At 41.2% G+C, this 14,608-nt stretch overlaps 1 protein-coding gene across 6 annotated transcripts in view; it reads right to left on the bottom strand.

Moving 5' to 3' along the window:
- Positions 1 to 14,608, bottom strand: part of NCKAP5 (NCK associated protein 5) — a 1,138,328-nt gene that overhangs the window by 920,147 nt on the left and 203,573 nt on the right. The gene's annotated exons all lie outside the window — the stretch shown is intronic.

The following is a 14,608-nucleotide window of genomic DNA, read 5'->3' as shown; positions in this document are numbered from 1 at the left end:
ACAGCTGTTCATAGCACACATTTCTTTCATACTTCCCTCCCTGCCACAAAGAAAATACAAACTAAAACTGGATGAAGGAATGGACATTATTCAACGTTAATGTGCCTTCAAAAATAGCACAGGAAGAGTCATAGACACAATGCAGGGAAAACGAGGAAAACCTAGGAGGAATAGAAAGAGTAGAGAGGAGACACTTTTAAGTAACGAGAAATTTAAACTAAATGGGAAGGCAAGACAAAAAGAGCAGGATTTGAAAAGGTTGCCTCTCAGAAGTGATATGAAAAGGGCACTGTAGCAGAAATTAGAAAAATCAAGGCTTTTGTTGGTGCTGATGGGAATTACTCATGCCCCCACTCTTGGGCATGCCCCCACTCTTGGGCATGCCCCCAAACATCTCCAGGTCTCTTCCATAAAATGGGCAGAGGGTAAAAGAGACAGAGCTGGACAGCCTGTAAGAATTCCCTCTAATTCCAAAAATGTTATATTGTATGAACCTATAGAGAATGTTGGCTAGTGGGGGGAGGAGCTGGAAGGAATTCTGGATTCACTTGCCAAATACATAAGTTCCTGTCCCCTTGGGAAGGGTATTAAGGGATTTGAAGATGAGGAAGACTGAAGCACATCCAGGTTCACGGTCATTGCTTTGCTCCTCCTAGGACGGCTGCTTAAATGGGTGATAAGAAAGCTGTCCTCAACCTCCTGGCTATAGCAGCAACACCAAGGGAGCCCACAGTCTAATTCTCAGAGATCCATAACCATAAAATTCCCTTCTATCTTCCCTGGTGCCCAAATGAATGTTCCTCCCCAGGGCTCACAAATTCCAGATGGCAGAATGCACACCCTTTGACTAGAGGCCACACAGCCTGTGGGTAAAGAGCACAGGTGCTGGGCTCAGACAGATCTGTACTCTCTACTCTGCCGAGTACCAGATCCATGACCTTTGGTAAACTGCTTAATATTTCTCTGACCTTCAGCTATTGTTGTTGCTCCTTTTAATTTTCCGAAATGGAGACAGAAATGCAGTTATAAGCTTCAAATGTAGCTATCAAGTGTACAGCACAGGGTTGAACACTCAATAGACATTATCTTCTAGTATTTGTTAACATTATTTTTACAGAGCATTTTACTTATTTAGCTTGAAGAAATGTTTGTGTTTTATGTGTGTGTTTTGTGTTGTTTTTTGGTCTGTTTTCCCAGGTCTTTTGACCTCCTGAATCACCCTAACACCTTCCATGGGAAAAAGAAAGTCTTCTAGCATGGGATGGTCAAGCAGCAGTTGACTGCACATTGACTTGAGCTCTATTAAAAAGGCAAAAATCAGGTTGTAAGTCTCTAATGTGGACCACTTAGTGCTCGACAAGTCACTTCAGTCGTGCTCGACTCTTTGCAACCCTTTAGATTGTAGCCCACCAGGCTCCTCTGTCCATGGGATTCTCCCAGCAAGAATACTGGAGTGGATTGCCATGCCTTCCTCCACGGGATCTTGCTAAACCAAGGAACTGGAACCCAAGTCTCTTATGTCTCCTGCACTGGCAGGTGGGTTCTTTACCACCAGTGACACCTGGGAAGCCCTGGTCCACTTAGTGAGTAAATCTAAACATTTGAAATGGGGACTCCAAGTTTATGGTTAGATTTCCCTAGGGCAACAGATGCACATTTTGCTATCCACCTAGACATGCAAAGTGTTTCCCTTACCTCTCACCCCTCTCATCATGAAAAGGAACATGCACCTGTATGTTGGGAGTGTCATCAGATGGGATATTTCCTCTATTACTTCTGCTTCTGTGAAATGTGCTGAGAAATCAGTCGATAATATATGGAAACTATAGGTATAAACGCTTATCTAAAGTCAGGATCCTAACGTTTATGTCCACTTTTTCTGTAGATATGAGGTTAGATCATCTGAAACGGCTCTCAAAAGACAAATCATCTTACATGAAAGAAAGACATTTTGAGAAATTAGTCTATGTTCAGGGAGATAAAAATTAAAAATGGGTTACAAAGGGGATCTTTCTGGGGAGACGTGGGAGAAAAAAACAATCATCCCTCCAGAAGGACTCATGGAAGTTCTCATATGAAAGCAAGGCTTTGGTAGTACTGTATTTTTAGTCATCTTCACTCCTAACTCACATTGATATGGTCATTCTACAGCAAAGTAGAATCAGAGAATTTTAAAGTAGCAAGAAAGAAACCAAACAAAATCTTTAGTTGAATATCTTCCTTTTACTTTCCCAGGTAACTACAGCTGAGCTTTAAACAACACTGGTTTGAACTGCATGAGTTTTTCCCTTATATGTGTTTTTTTTTTTTTTCATGGCTGAATGCTATTGTACTACACAGTCTGAGGTTAGCTGAATCCTCAGATGTGAACTGGAGCTACGGGGGCAACTCAGAAAGATGCCTCAGCAGCAGGCAGAATACCCAGACAACCAAGATTCAATCCGAGTGGTGGAAATTGTGATAATCAACTTTGTTAACCTACGGATTCTATTACACACAGAGATCTAGGCAGAACTAGGCAGGGAATTTCCAGTGTGCTGAGCAAAGGTGGCTATGGAAGAGGTTGGCAGAAAATAGGCTTATGATGCTGGCAGAACAGGGACCCAGGGGTCTCAGAGACAGAGCACCAGTGCTATAAAGGGTCAAGGACCTCCTCTTGGCAAACTTATGATTTCTGACATAATTTCCCAAATGTCCAAGTTAGGAGCACTCATGCCATGAGTGCTGGGAGTACTCATGACATGCTGGCTATGCCAGCATCAATGATCAACACCCTGGAGCTGGATGCAGCCCTGGTCTTGCAACCACCCTTACTCCCATATCCTGAGTGAAGTCTAGGACACAGGTCCCCGGTGAGGCCAAGAATGGGCCGCTGAGAGTAGTTACGGTGATGCCAGTTTCTCTAGAGCCCTAAAGGAGCACTTATTCTTAGGCAATTCCAAGCTGGTCCAGAAAGCAACACAAGTGACCCCTCTCAACACTGTTTCCAGGTTCCTCAGGCCTGCAGAGTGAGCAGTTAACACTTGTTTTATGGCAATAATGGTGTGTGCAGAAAAGTCCAAGAGAATCACCAAGGTTATGTCTGAATCAAAAAGCATCTCTAAGCTTTTTGAGAATGGTGGGAATGAGAAAGAATGGTGTAGGGCAAAGGCAAAAAAGATCCCACCCAAAACTTAAAGCATGATCTCCATTGCACAGAGCATGTTCTATACCATCAGCATAAGGAAGACAAGGTCCGGAGCCAAGAGACTTAGGGTTCGTTCAAATGCAAAGTCAAGTGAAGGGACAGGAAAAGAGAGCACCTCATGCATCATCATTCAGCTTTATGTCAATATTTTTAATACCTGTGGACATAACCTGTCAGACCCAGGCTGCTAGCCCTAGGAAAACGCCACTGACGCAGTTAACAACTGAGTTTCTGGTGCTAAATTTCAAGGCAATGCTCCTTTTTAGCCAAGTCATCAGAGACTCAAGCACTGTCTATTTGCTTTGTATTTACTGAATTCATAATCTGTTCTGTGAAGAACTGTTCTCCTCTCCTCGAGGAGAGGTCCTTTTAAAAAAAAAGTAGGTATGCTTATTTTCCAAAAAGAACCAGAAGAGATGTCAGGGAAATGCTCAGCTGGAAGTGGGAAAAGAAGATAACTGATATTGAGAGAAAGAGAACACTAGGAATTTGCAAACTCATCTCATGTCCACCTAAGATATCTTATCCACATCATTGAATATTAATTAGTCCATTCATTCAATAACTACTGGACATTTTGACATGCTAGGTCCTGTTTTAAGCACTAGAAAAAAAGGTTAATAAAAAGTTACTCCTGTGGAGTTTGCTATCTGGCATGGGTGATGGACAAAACACACATAAGTAAGTTTATTATTACAGCTAGGTAATGACAATTGCCCTGAATGAAAATATAGGAGGAATTGGGGTTCTTGAGTACCTGACATGAGCTAATTTAGATAAGGTAGTCAGGGATGGCTCTCTGAACAGGGGTCCCTATGATGTGAGGGAAGGAATTTTGATAAGATGTGAAGGGTTAGCTAGCCTTTGCTCTGAGATGTGAGCATAGTTTAAGAACCTCAAGATGAGCAGGTCAGCTAAAGCCACTGGTGCAGGCTAAGGTAGAAACAGGAGACCGCTTAGTCACTGCCTCCTTGCAGGGCCTGTCAGATGAGGGCCATGCATACAAGTCTGCAATCTCTTTATGTCCATTCATAAAGGCATGTGAAAGTTTAATGCACTTCTTTGTAAGTGTGCTTATATTTCTCTTCTTTTTCAACAAAAGTTCTCACATATTTATTATTGAGCCAAAGTGCTGGAGTAGAAACACTGACACAAAGAGACAAATTATTTTTCCAATGAAACACATGCAGCTGTTCAGAGAGTAGTGATGTTCTCAGAGCAATGTAGTGAGAGGCAAGAGATCTGGACACAGCATAAATATGTGTGCCCCTTCATGTGCTCGTGTGCAGGATTCCTTATAGACTCAGCTTGATTCTTCTTCTCTTGAAACTGTACCTGATTTTATTACCCGTTTTCATGAAAATCCACTGGGGAATGAGATGATCCTGCTTTTGTTTCTTGGCTAAGAATTGCTTAATCTTGAAAGTCTTGGAGAAGACATGGCAAGGAGCAAATTCAATTGCACAGAGGATGGCAAAGAATAAAAGAGAAATGAATGTGTTTCAATCTCCTTCATGCATTTTTCTTGCTCTTATTGGAGGAGGGTTATTTTTCCACTTCTTTTCTGTGTGACTTTCCCCCAGGAGCTCCCATTTTTTGCAGGCTTTCTAGAAGGCCTTCCCAGCTAGTCAAGCCAAAATTGTTTGCGCCTTTCTCTGACCCAGCTCTTCTTTGGAGTCTGTGTGTATGTGCGCTATTGTGATCGACTCTTTGCCATCCCATAGACTATAGCCCACCAGGCTCCTCTGTCCATGGGATTTCCCAAGGAAGAATACTGGAGTGGGTTGCCATTTCCTCCTCCAGGGGATCTTCCTGAATCTAAGATCAAACCCATGACTTCTGGGTATCCTGAATTTTAGGAAGATTTTTACCTGCTGAGCCATCAGGGAAATCTACTGAATTGCATAATACCTGCCCCACCAGCACCCAATGTAGGATGTAGGACTTAGGTTTCTGTTTGTTTTGCATGTACTTCTATGTCATCTCTGGACAAGCCCTTAGTAAAAGTGAAGTCAGAAAAAAATGTGACTTCTAATTCCAGCCCTTCTACTCACTGGTTGTAAACTAGTTTTTCAAACTCCACTGTAAAACAGAATGTGCACGCTAGTACCCATAGCATGCTTGTAAAGAGAGAGCAGTGTAAACGGGCGTTTGGGCATGGGAACAGATGTCAGAGGGCTATGGGTTTCTGTAATAAGGGGCTATGCCTTTGATACTCAGTTATGTCCCACAGTACCTATAACACTTTGTTGTCGTTCAGTCGCTAAGTCGTGTCTGACTCTTTGTGACCCCTTGGACTGCAGCATGCCAGGCTTCCCTGTCCTGAGCTATCATGTGATAGCTCAAACTCATGTCCATTGAGTTGGTGATGCTATCTAATCATCTCATCCTCTGCTGCCCTCTTCTCTGTTTGACTTCTATCTTTCCCAACATCAGGGTCTTTTCCAATGAGTCAGCTCTTCCCGTCAGGTGGCCAAAGTATTGAAGCTTCACCATCAGTCCTTCCAATGAATATTCAGGGTTTTCCTTTAGGATTTACTTATTTGACCTCCTTGCTATCCAAGGAACTCTCAAGAGTCTTCTCCAGCACCACCAGTTTAAAAGCATCAATTCTTCGGCGCTCAGCCTTCTTTATAGTCCAACTCTCAAATCCATACATGACTTCTGGAAGAACCATAGCTTTGACTATATGGACCTTTGTCGACAAAGTGATGTCTCTGCTTGTAATATGCTGTCTAGGTTTGTCATAGCGTTTCTTCCAAGGAGCAAACTTCTTTTAATTTCATGGCTGCAGTCACTGTCTGCAGTGATTGTGGAGCCCAAGAAGATAAAATATGTCTCTGTTTCTACTTTTTTTTTTAATAACACATTACGTTTCCTATCAATGGTCTTTGAAGATAGTGTTACATGCTCCAGAAAGCACTGGGTTTAGAATTATCAGAGACAGATTCCTTTCAGGTTCTGTCACTTTCTAGTTATATGACCAAGAATAAAGGTCATGTAACTCCTCTGAGCCTCAAATTCCTCATCTACAAAATAGGAATAATCATGCTAACCTCACAGGGTTATTGGATATAATCTACAAGATAATATATAGAAAAAGGAAAGCATTTCCTGTCCTAAGACCTCTGATTCTGTGGCTCTTAACTCCTTAATTCTTGTTGATTTAATACAAAATTCAGTTATGTGAAGCTATAATTCCTTTAGAAAGAAATTCAGAGACTAAGTACTTCTCTCTGACAACTCCTTCCTGGACTAGAAGACCAGGGAGAAGTGAGAGTCATTCTGATGTTGCACAGAAGTCACAGGGAGAAGGCCATTGTCAAGGTACATGTGACTCAGCTCAGGGTTATCAGAAACCCCCATGTATTTCTTTCCAAGGTGAAGGTCATTAATGGACTCTGCACTGGTAAATCTGACAAATCGCTTTGTGTTTATTTCAGCTTAAGTCCCTCTATCTGAAGCAGTCATGTGGTGTTATAAATATCTCACCAAATGGCAGGGCAAAGTTGGGTGGAGATAGGTCACAGTGCCCGAATGGACATGCCCAGCAACTTTTTTGCAATTCTAAATGACACTCTGACCTTGACAGGATTTACATTTGGCTGATACACTTCAAAGTATGGAAGGCAGAGCCAGGTGTACAGTAGTTGAAAAATAATATAGGCATGAATGCCAGTATAGGTCCATAGGGCAGGAATAATCTAGATTGGGCACAGGAAAAAGAAAACATAGCTGAAAGTAACAAGCATCTCTAACCAATGACTAAATATCTCCATATCACTCTTGTTCAAGGATATTACAGTATCCTCACCATAATTTTGGCAAGCTTATTAAATCTGGTGACAGTATGGACACTACAAAAATATTTTGTAAAAATCCAACATGTAGGCATCAGGAGGGCAAGGAACTGTACCCATTTTCTTGTACTAGTTTTCATGCAAAACCATTGGGGAATGAGATGATCCTGCTTTTGTTTTTGGCAAAAAAAATCACTTAATCTTGAAAGTCTTGGGAGAAGACTTGGCGAGGAGCAAATGCAACTGCACAGAGGATGGCGGAGAAAAGAAAGATGAATGTGCTACAGTCTCTTTCATATATTTTTCTTGCTTTTATTGGAGGAGGATTATTTTTCCATTTCTTTTCTGTGTGACTTCCCCCATGAACTTCTATTTTTTTCGCAGGCTTTCTGGAAGGCCTTCCCAGCCAGAATGCTTGCTCCTTTCTTTGACCTAACTCTTCTTTCAAGTCTATTTACTGCTTTTCATAATACCTGCCCCACAAGCACCTGATGCAGGATTCAGGATCTGGATTTGTTTTTATTTTGCATGTACATCCATGTCATTTCTGTGGAAGCCCTCAGTAAAAATGCGGTCAGGAAAAATGTGAATTCTAATTCCAGCCCTTCCACTCACTAGTTGTGAATTAGTTTTTCAAGTTCCACTGTAGAATGTTATGAAGTCATCATCCTCTTACACAATTAAAAACTTGCCACTGATTGTCTTATAGAGCTAACTTTTCCATTTGGTTGCGCTACAGAGAAGAGTAATACATTAGCATGTGTAGCACCATCAAAAGAAAAAAAAAGTAAGCAGACTGAAGAGATGATGCAACCAAGAGATGACGACAAAAGGGAGGACTTGGAAGGTCTGAGATCAGCCAGCTGCCCTTGTGCTCCAGCACCTGAAGACTGCTCACTTTAAGCAATAAAACAAAGAGAGAGAGGTCAAATCTTTCTTCCTTACCCAAGAACTCATTGTAACCAGGGAAGAAAGGATTTATGAGAACAGGTTGGTGGTCCTTTAGCTTGTTCTACATGAATATGCATTCTTCAGCAGACCTTCCTGTTCAGAGATGATGCTATGGACCATAATGCAGCTTCTGGAGTGGGTATTACAAGGTCCACAAAGGGCCCCTTTTCTATTTCTTTTTACCAATGGAGAGATGTAGGTTTGCCTCTTTAGCGCAAAACTGACTCTTCTCTGTGCCTTTACTGTTCATCCTCACCACACCAAAAGCCAGAGAGGCTATCTAACAAATTTGTTAATAGAGATTAACTTCTATCTGGCCCCAACCTGGAACCTCAGGCTTTCACTTAGCCCTTTTACCTGTCCCCCCAAATTTCCCAGTCCTCTTTCTCATAATAGCCTTCTTCTCTGCATTCCCACTGCCATGACCCTAGCTCAACTTATTCTTGGGTTTTTCTTAAACTAACAGAAATATTTTCTAACCAGTCATATGCCCCTTGAATCCATTTTCAATATTTTCACCCCAGGTGGGAGTTGAAAAGGCAGTACTCATCGTATATCATTGTACTGAAATCCAATTCCTTCGCACAGGATATAACACTCTTCATGACCTGGCTCCTGTTACCCTCTCCAGGTTCATGTCCAGCTTCTCTGGTGACACTCTCCCTTCCAACTCTGCCCATCCGCCTGCCATTCCTGAAGCACACTAGCTCTCTCATACTATTGTGCTTGTTCTACATTTCTCTGTCCAAAACATCCTCTTTCTGTCATCTTCCTTCAATCTCCTCTCTTTTTAAAACCTACTGGAGATTTCCCTAATTCTATTAGGCAGCCCTCCAACCACTCACCTTTGTGTGTCCCTGGCATCTTCTCTTTCTATCATAGTAACCATAGTGCTAGATTATTAGCTGGTTACTCACCTCTCCCCAAGGCTGAAGATCGTGCGTCATCTATACGCACACATACATATACACAGAGGATAAATCTAATACTCACTAAGTGGCTGCCAACCTAATGAATAAATATATTCATCTCTGTCTCTTAGATCTGCCCTTCCTGTTCTTCCTGCTAATAATGCAATTGCTGATTTCCCAGAGGTCAGAAGAGAGCCACAATACAATCAAGTGTACTGCTAATGCCACTTGGGAGGTTGAGGGAATAGAAAATCCTACCAGTCCCAGACAAGACTCCTGGTCCATGGGAAGGAGAGAGCAACAATCGAATGACTATATTTGAAAGGAGAAACTGAAAATGTAATCCCTGGCAGACTTCTGTGATAGAATGCCTTGTCATCCAGCTATGAAGAACTACAGGTGTGCATACCAGGAACACATTAACATGGCAACTTGACCAAGCAACACATGCACAGATTCACACTCAGAATGAGCTGACAACCCGCCATTACCTGCCAAGAGCTAGTATGATTTAAACTCCTGTGAAATTTGTAGAGTCCAAAGCCAGATCATCTTCTTTAGTTCTTCTTTAATACTGAAACTGCTATTTCATGCCAGTCTGATTCTGAAGGGCTGTGGTTACATGTGCACAGAAAGACCTCAGGATAGCACAGAAGGATTCAATCCAGGGACATGGGTATGGAGGGGGTGGGGAAGTGGGGGTGTCAATTAGTCTCACTTAGGAATAAACCCACTAATGCATCTGTGTAGTATAAATACTAGACAAGGAATTATTATTAGGTAATGATTACATTTAAAATAAATAAGCAGTAAAACATTTCCTTACTGGTTACTCTCAGGCAAAATTTTATGTCCTCCTCATAGAATGTCACTGGAGAAGGCAATGGCACACTCCAGTACTCTTGCCTGGAAAATCCCATGGACGGAGGAGCATGGTAGGCTGCAGTCCATGGGGTCGCAAAGAGTCAGATATGACTGAGCGACTTCACTTTCATTTTTCACTTTCATGCATTGGAGAAGGAAATGGCAACCCACCCCAGTATTCTTGCCTAAAGAATCCCAGGGATGGGGGAGCCTGGTGGGCTGCCGTCTGTGGGGTCGCACAGAGTCGGACATGACTGAAGTGACTTAGCAGCAGCAGCATAGAATGTCACAATATCTCAAGATCTCAAATAAGTACACTTGTTTTGACAGATCATATGTCTATTCAGAAGTTCATTAAAACCAGGAGTATGTACAAAATCCAACAATACTCAAGGTTAAAAAATGTGGGTTTTGTCATTGTTTGTTTTTTTACCAGTGGTTCAGTCAAATATATCTAACAAAATCCTTTTGGAGACAGTGAACAAGCCAACTTTGGACATTATTTATAGACAAGGAGACATTTAAAAAGCAGCTATTGTTGAATCATTGCTGAATCTGTTAGTTTATAAAGTGGAAATCCTGCTTACACATGCAACAGTTAACCTTATGGGTGACACATGGTGCATCTCTTGAACCCAAGTCTGTGCTACTTGTTAATTGCTGATTGAAAAAGTACCAGCCTTGGGGCTTCCCTGGTGGCTCAGTGGTAAAGAATGGGCCTGCTAATGCAAGACACATGGTCCAAGCAGATCCCATGTACTGTGGGACAACTGAGCCTACGCTCCACAACTACTGCGACTGTGCTTGAGAGCCCGGGAACGACAGCTCCTGAAGCCTGAACACTCTAGAGCCTGTACTCTGTGACAAGAAAAGCTGCCACAGTGAGAAGTCAGAGCACCACAACTAGACAGTAGCCCCTGCTCACCGCAACTAGAGGAAAGCCCACGCAGCAACGAAGACCCAGGAGACCCAAAAATAAATAAATTATTTTAAAAAATAAGAGAAAATCATCTGTTTTAGTTGAGGGGAGGGATAAATTAGGAGCTTGGGATTAACATGTACACAATACTATATATAAAATAGATAACCAACAAAGACCTACTATATAGCACAGGGAACACTAACCAATACTCTGTAATAACCTATATGGGAAAATAACCTGAAAAAGAATGAATACATATACTTGTAGAACTGAATCACTATGCGGTACACCTGGAACTGACACAACATTATAAATCAACCATATTTCAAAAAAAATTTTTTAGATTTGCTTCTAAAACTTTGACAATAACTTAAGTTTAGAGCAATTGAAATACCTATAGAGCTAGTTGAAAACACAATTTCAAAAGCATGATCACTCTAGGGAACTGGAATCTACTTCTTAACACAAATTACAGAGCCATTATATGGAAAAACTGATCTTTTAAAGGTAAGAACATATCCTATAAATGAACTGCTTTTCTATAATTTAAACAATAAATCAGCTAAGGAGTTTCCTTCCTATAAAAAAAGAAAAAACAATTATCTGCCTTATTAAAATTACATTTTTCACTTGTTTCCTGGTCAGCTCTAGTCTAATATCTTCTTCAAAGTCTACTCTGTGTCCTCCACCTCATATTCATTCTCTTTTCTTCTCTATTTATAGGTTTCACTGTGTATCCCTCTTGAATTTGCATGTAATTTACACAAAGTCACGATAGTAAAAAAATACATCTGACAAAATTTACAACATGCTAACCAAGTACTCTTGCCTGGAAAATCCCGTGGGCGGAGGAGCCTGGTGGGCTGCAGTCCATGGGATCGCTAAGAGTTGGACACGACTGAGCGACTTCACTTTCGCTTTTCATTTTCCGGCATTGGAGAAGGAAATGGCAACCCAGTTCAGTGTTCCTGGCTGGAGAATCCCAGGGACGGCGGAACCTGGTGGGCTGCCGTCTATGGGGTCGCACAGAGTCAGACACGGCTGAAGCAACTTAGCAGCAGCAGCAACCAAGCACATAGCAACTTCTCCAGAAATTCTCTCTGAGCCTTGTGGTTCTTTTGTGACAACTTAACATTGACAAACCTCATGGGCCTCAAGGTGTACATCCCAGTCCATCAGCACCAGAATCAGCATCGCCTAGGAAATTGTTAGACATGGAAATTCATGGCCCCGCCCAGGCCTACCGAATCAGAAACTCTTGGGGTGGGACCAGTAATCTGTGTTTTATTGAGACTTCTGTATGATTTTGACTTTTATCTCAAACTGGAGAATTATGGTCCTATGACTACAAATCAGCATCTATTTGGACGATTTGCTTAGTTTATGAGAAAAAGGAAAGATTGGGGTTCTTATGATGGATTTGAAGAAGTTGAAAAACAAAAAACTCCAATTATCTTAGCAAAGAACTACTTCTTGCAGAAAGTAGGCACAGTAAGATTATATTTCTAATTATCAGGATAATTGCTTAGCACTGAGTGTCAGGACAACCACAGCCTCCTGAATTAATTCAGGTTCTGGGCTGAATGAGTGAACGTGCAAAGCTTATTCCCATGGAAACCAAGTACTATACAGATTGATAGGGTTAGAGAACATATAACTGAGCTAAGGTAATTGCCAATTTTAAAAGATTAGCATTGAAAATTTGATACCACGAATTTATTTTCCAAATATCAAACATGGCTCATCTATATTTGAGGATAAAGGATGATCAAAATTTGACTTAAGAGAAAAGAAAAGCCCTACTACAACACAGCCTAGCATCTTTAAGCTCTGGCCAGAACAAGGCAGAAGGTCTGTTTTCTTAATACTGCCCTCATTACAAGGAGATTGTTCTGAACCTTGGTATTAAATGGGTTGCCATGGCCTCCTGCCTGGACTCCAGCATGCCAAGTTTCAGCCATGAGCGAGCTATGAATGGGCTGAATAAGATGCTCACAGATAAGGTTTCCTAGCCCACGCCCCTGCCGTAGAGCATCCCACCAGGAAGATCAACAGGAAGTAACAAAGCAGTAAGAGTGATCCAGCCTCTCTCCACTCTTTCTGGCATTCCTTCCCTTGTCCTCACTAATGACCTTATCACATAGGACACATCTGCTATATAATGAAGTCTGCTTTTAATAACAGTAGGTCTGCTATCTGCCATTCCCAAGCATGGAAAACCAGGGAGAAATTGCTTTAGACCTCTGAAAGATTTGTTTGTTCCTTGGGCAATTTTGGCATTTTCTAATTTTATATATGACTGTGACCAACTGGGAAGAAAGCAAACAAGTTCAAAACATGGCTAACTCTGCTCTGACACAGGCCTTTGTATCCAGTAAAAATTAGAGACCCATAGGGGATTCTGTTTCTGCATCCTCAGACAGACACAAAGAACCTCAGGTAACACAAACCAGGATGTTCAAAATGAGCAAATGCAACCTGCAGAGCTGGGCTTATTTCAATATCTATTCAAATATCTAAGACCCCAGATTTAAAACTCTCCACTTTTCTGATCTTGTAGCTTCTCATAGGGACTAAGTCTTTGAAATTTCATGCCAGGTTTCAGTGATTGAGGTTTTTGTCAAGGAAAAAAAAAGTCCATAAGTAAATATGCTCCTAATTGGAGGTTGTGTTTGTAAATGCTCAGCATCTGAGAGCTGTGCCTCACATTTTCAAGGGCTAGAGGTAGTTTTCAGAGTTTCATATTTTGGAAGGTAAGGTAAGAGTTTATTGTTGATAAGCAAATCTGCTGAACAAGGCCCTGAGGGTCCAAATAAATTCAGGGATTCCTTTCAGGATATTTACACTGACATGTAATTAGGCAGAATGTGTGTGAGGGAAGAAATGGAAGGGATGGAGGGAAGAAACGGAAGGGATGGAGGGAAGAGTTGGCAAAATAAAAGGAAAAGGCAGCAAAAACACTTGTAAGAGAAGATGGAAGTGATTTTGGCTGCGCTGACCTGAAGGTCTAGAAGGAGATGAGAGAGCTTGTCCTCTTCAAGAGGTGATCAACTCAGATCCCCAAGCTTGACATGATTATCTCACAAGCTTTGATAGTTCATTATTTCAGCTTCCACACATACAGTTGTTTTATTGCTCCAAGAATAACCCAGGCCTATCTGAAATGTAACAGTCATACCCAGGTCTATGACCTCTTGATTCAAAGAACTTGCTGGCTGACATTTTATTTGAGTTCTAATACAGGTTGGCAAGTCAACATTGCTTTCTCTGTGTGGGGAGAAGGTAGCCTTTTAAAACTAACTGGGAAGTCATTGGTATCATTCCAGTTACTAAATTGGAGTGGCCAGGCGTCCATGGCTTTATCTTTTTGCTTGCAACTTTTGCAGATTTGATCAAAGTCATAAGGACTTCTACTGAAGAATTACGAGCTATTTTTGGTTTGCAACCCAGTACCAAATCGGTAAAAATGAACCAGTCTTTAAACAGAAAAGTTTTATATTACCTGGACATGAGATAAATATTTAACTCCAAAAGCTTATTTGCAAGTTAAACTATGACCCCAAGATAGTGGAACACATGTCTGTCTTTCTGTCTCAATCATCTCTGGGTCCTAAAAACACATGAACTAAGTGGAAGAACCACATTTTCAAAGGTCATATGCTATAACCCATGCCAGGCAGACACCTCTTCTTGTCACATCATCAAAAACCAACCAGGAATGTTTTTTATAAATGCACATGAAAATATTTACTGATAAATACAATATTTACTGAAAATATTTACGGATAAAAAAACCCACAATTTGATGCCAAGGAAAAGTGACACAAAGCCCAGGTCTTCTTATTTTTTGGATTTCTGATTTTTCAGAGGTAAAAGTGGATCCCAATTTGTTTGTGACCCAAAGATATTTTTCAAATAGTTTCTCTGATTGGTCACAGGATTTAGAAGAGCAAACACTGTAAACATTCATGAG

This window comes from Ovis canadensis, chromosome 2 (genome assembly GCF_042477335.2).
Source record: "Ovis canadensis isolate MfBH-ARS-UI-01 breed Bighorn chromosome 2, ARS-UI_OviCan_v2, whole genome shotgun sequence".
Classification (NCBI taxonomy): domain Eukaryota; kingdom Metazoa; phylum Chordata; class Mammalia; order Artiodactyla; family Bovidae; genus Ovis; species Ovis canadensis.
Note: the sequence above shows the minus strand (reverse complement) of the source record. Positions and strands in the feature narration are given on the sequence as shown.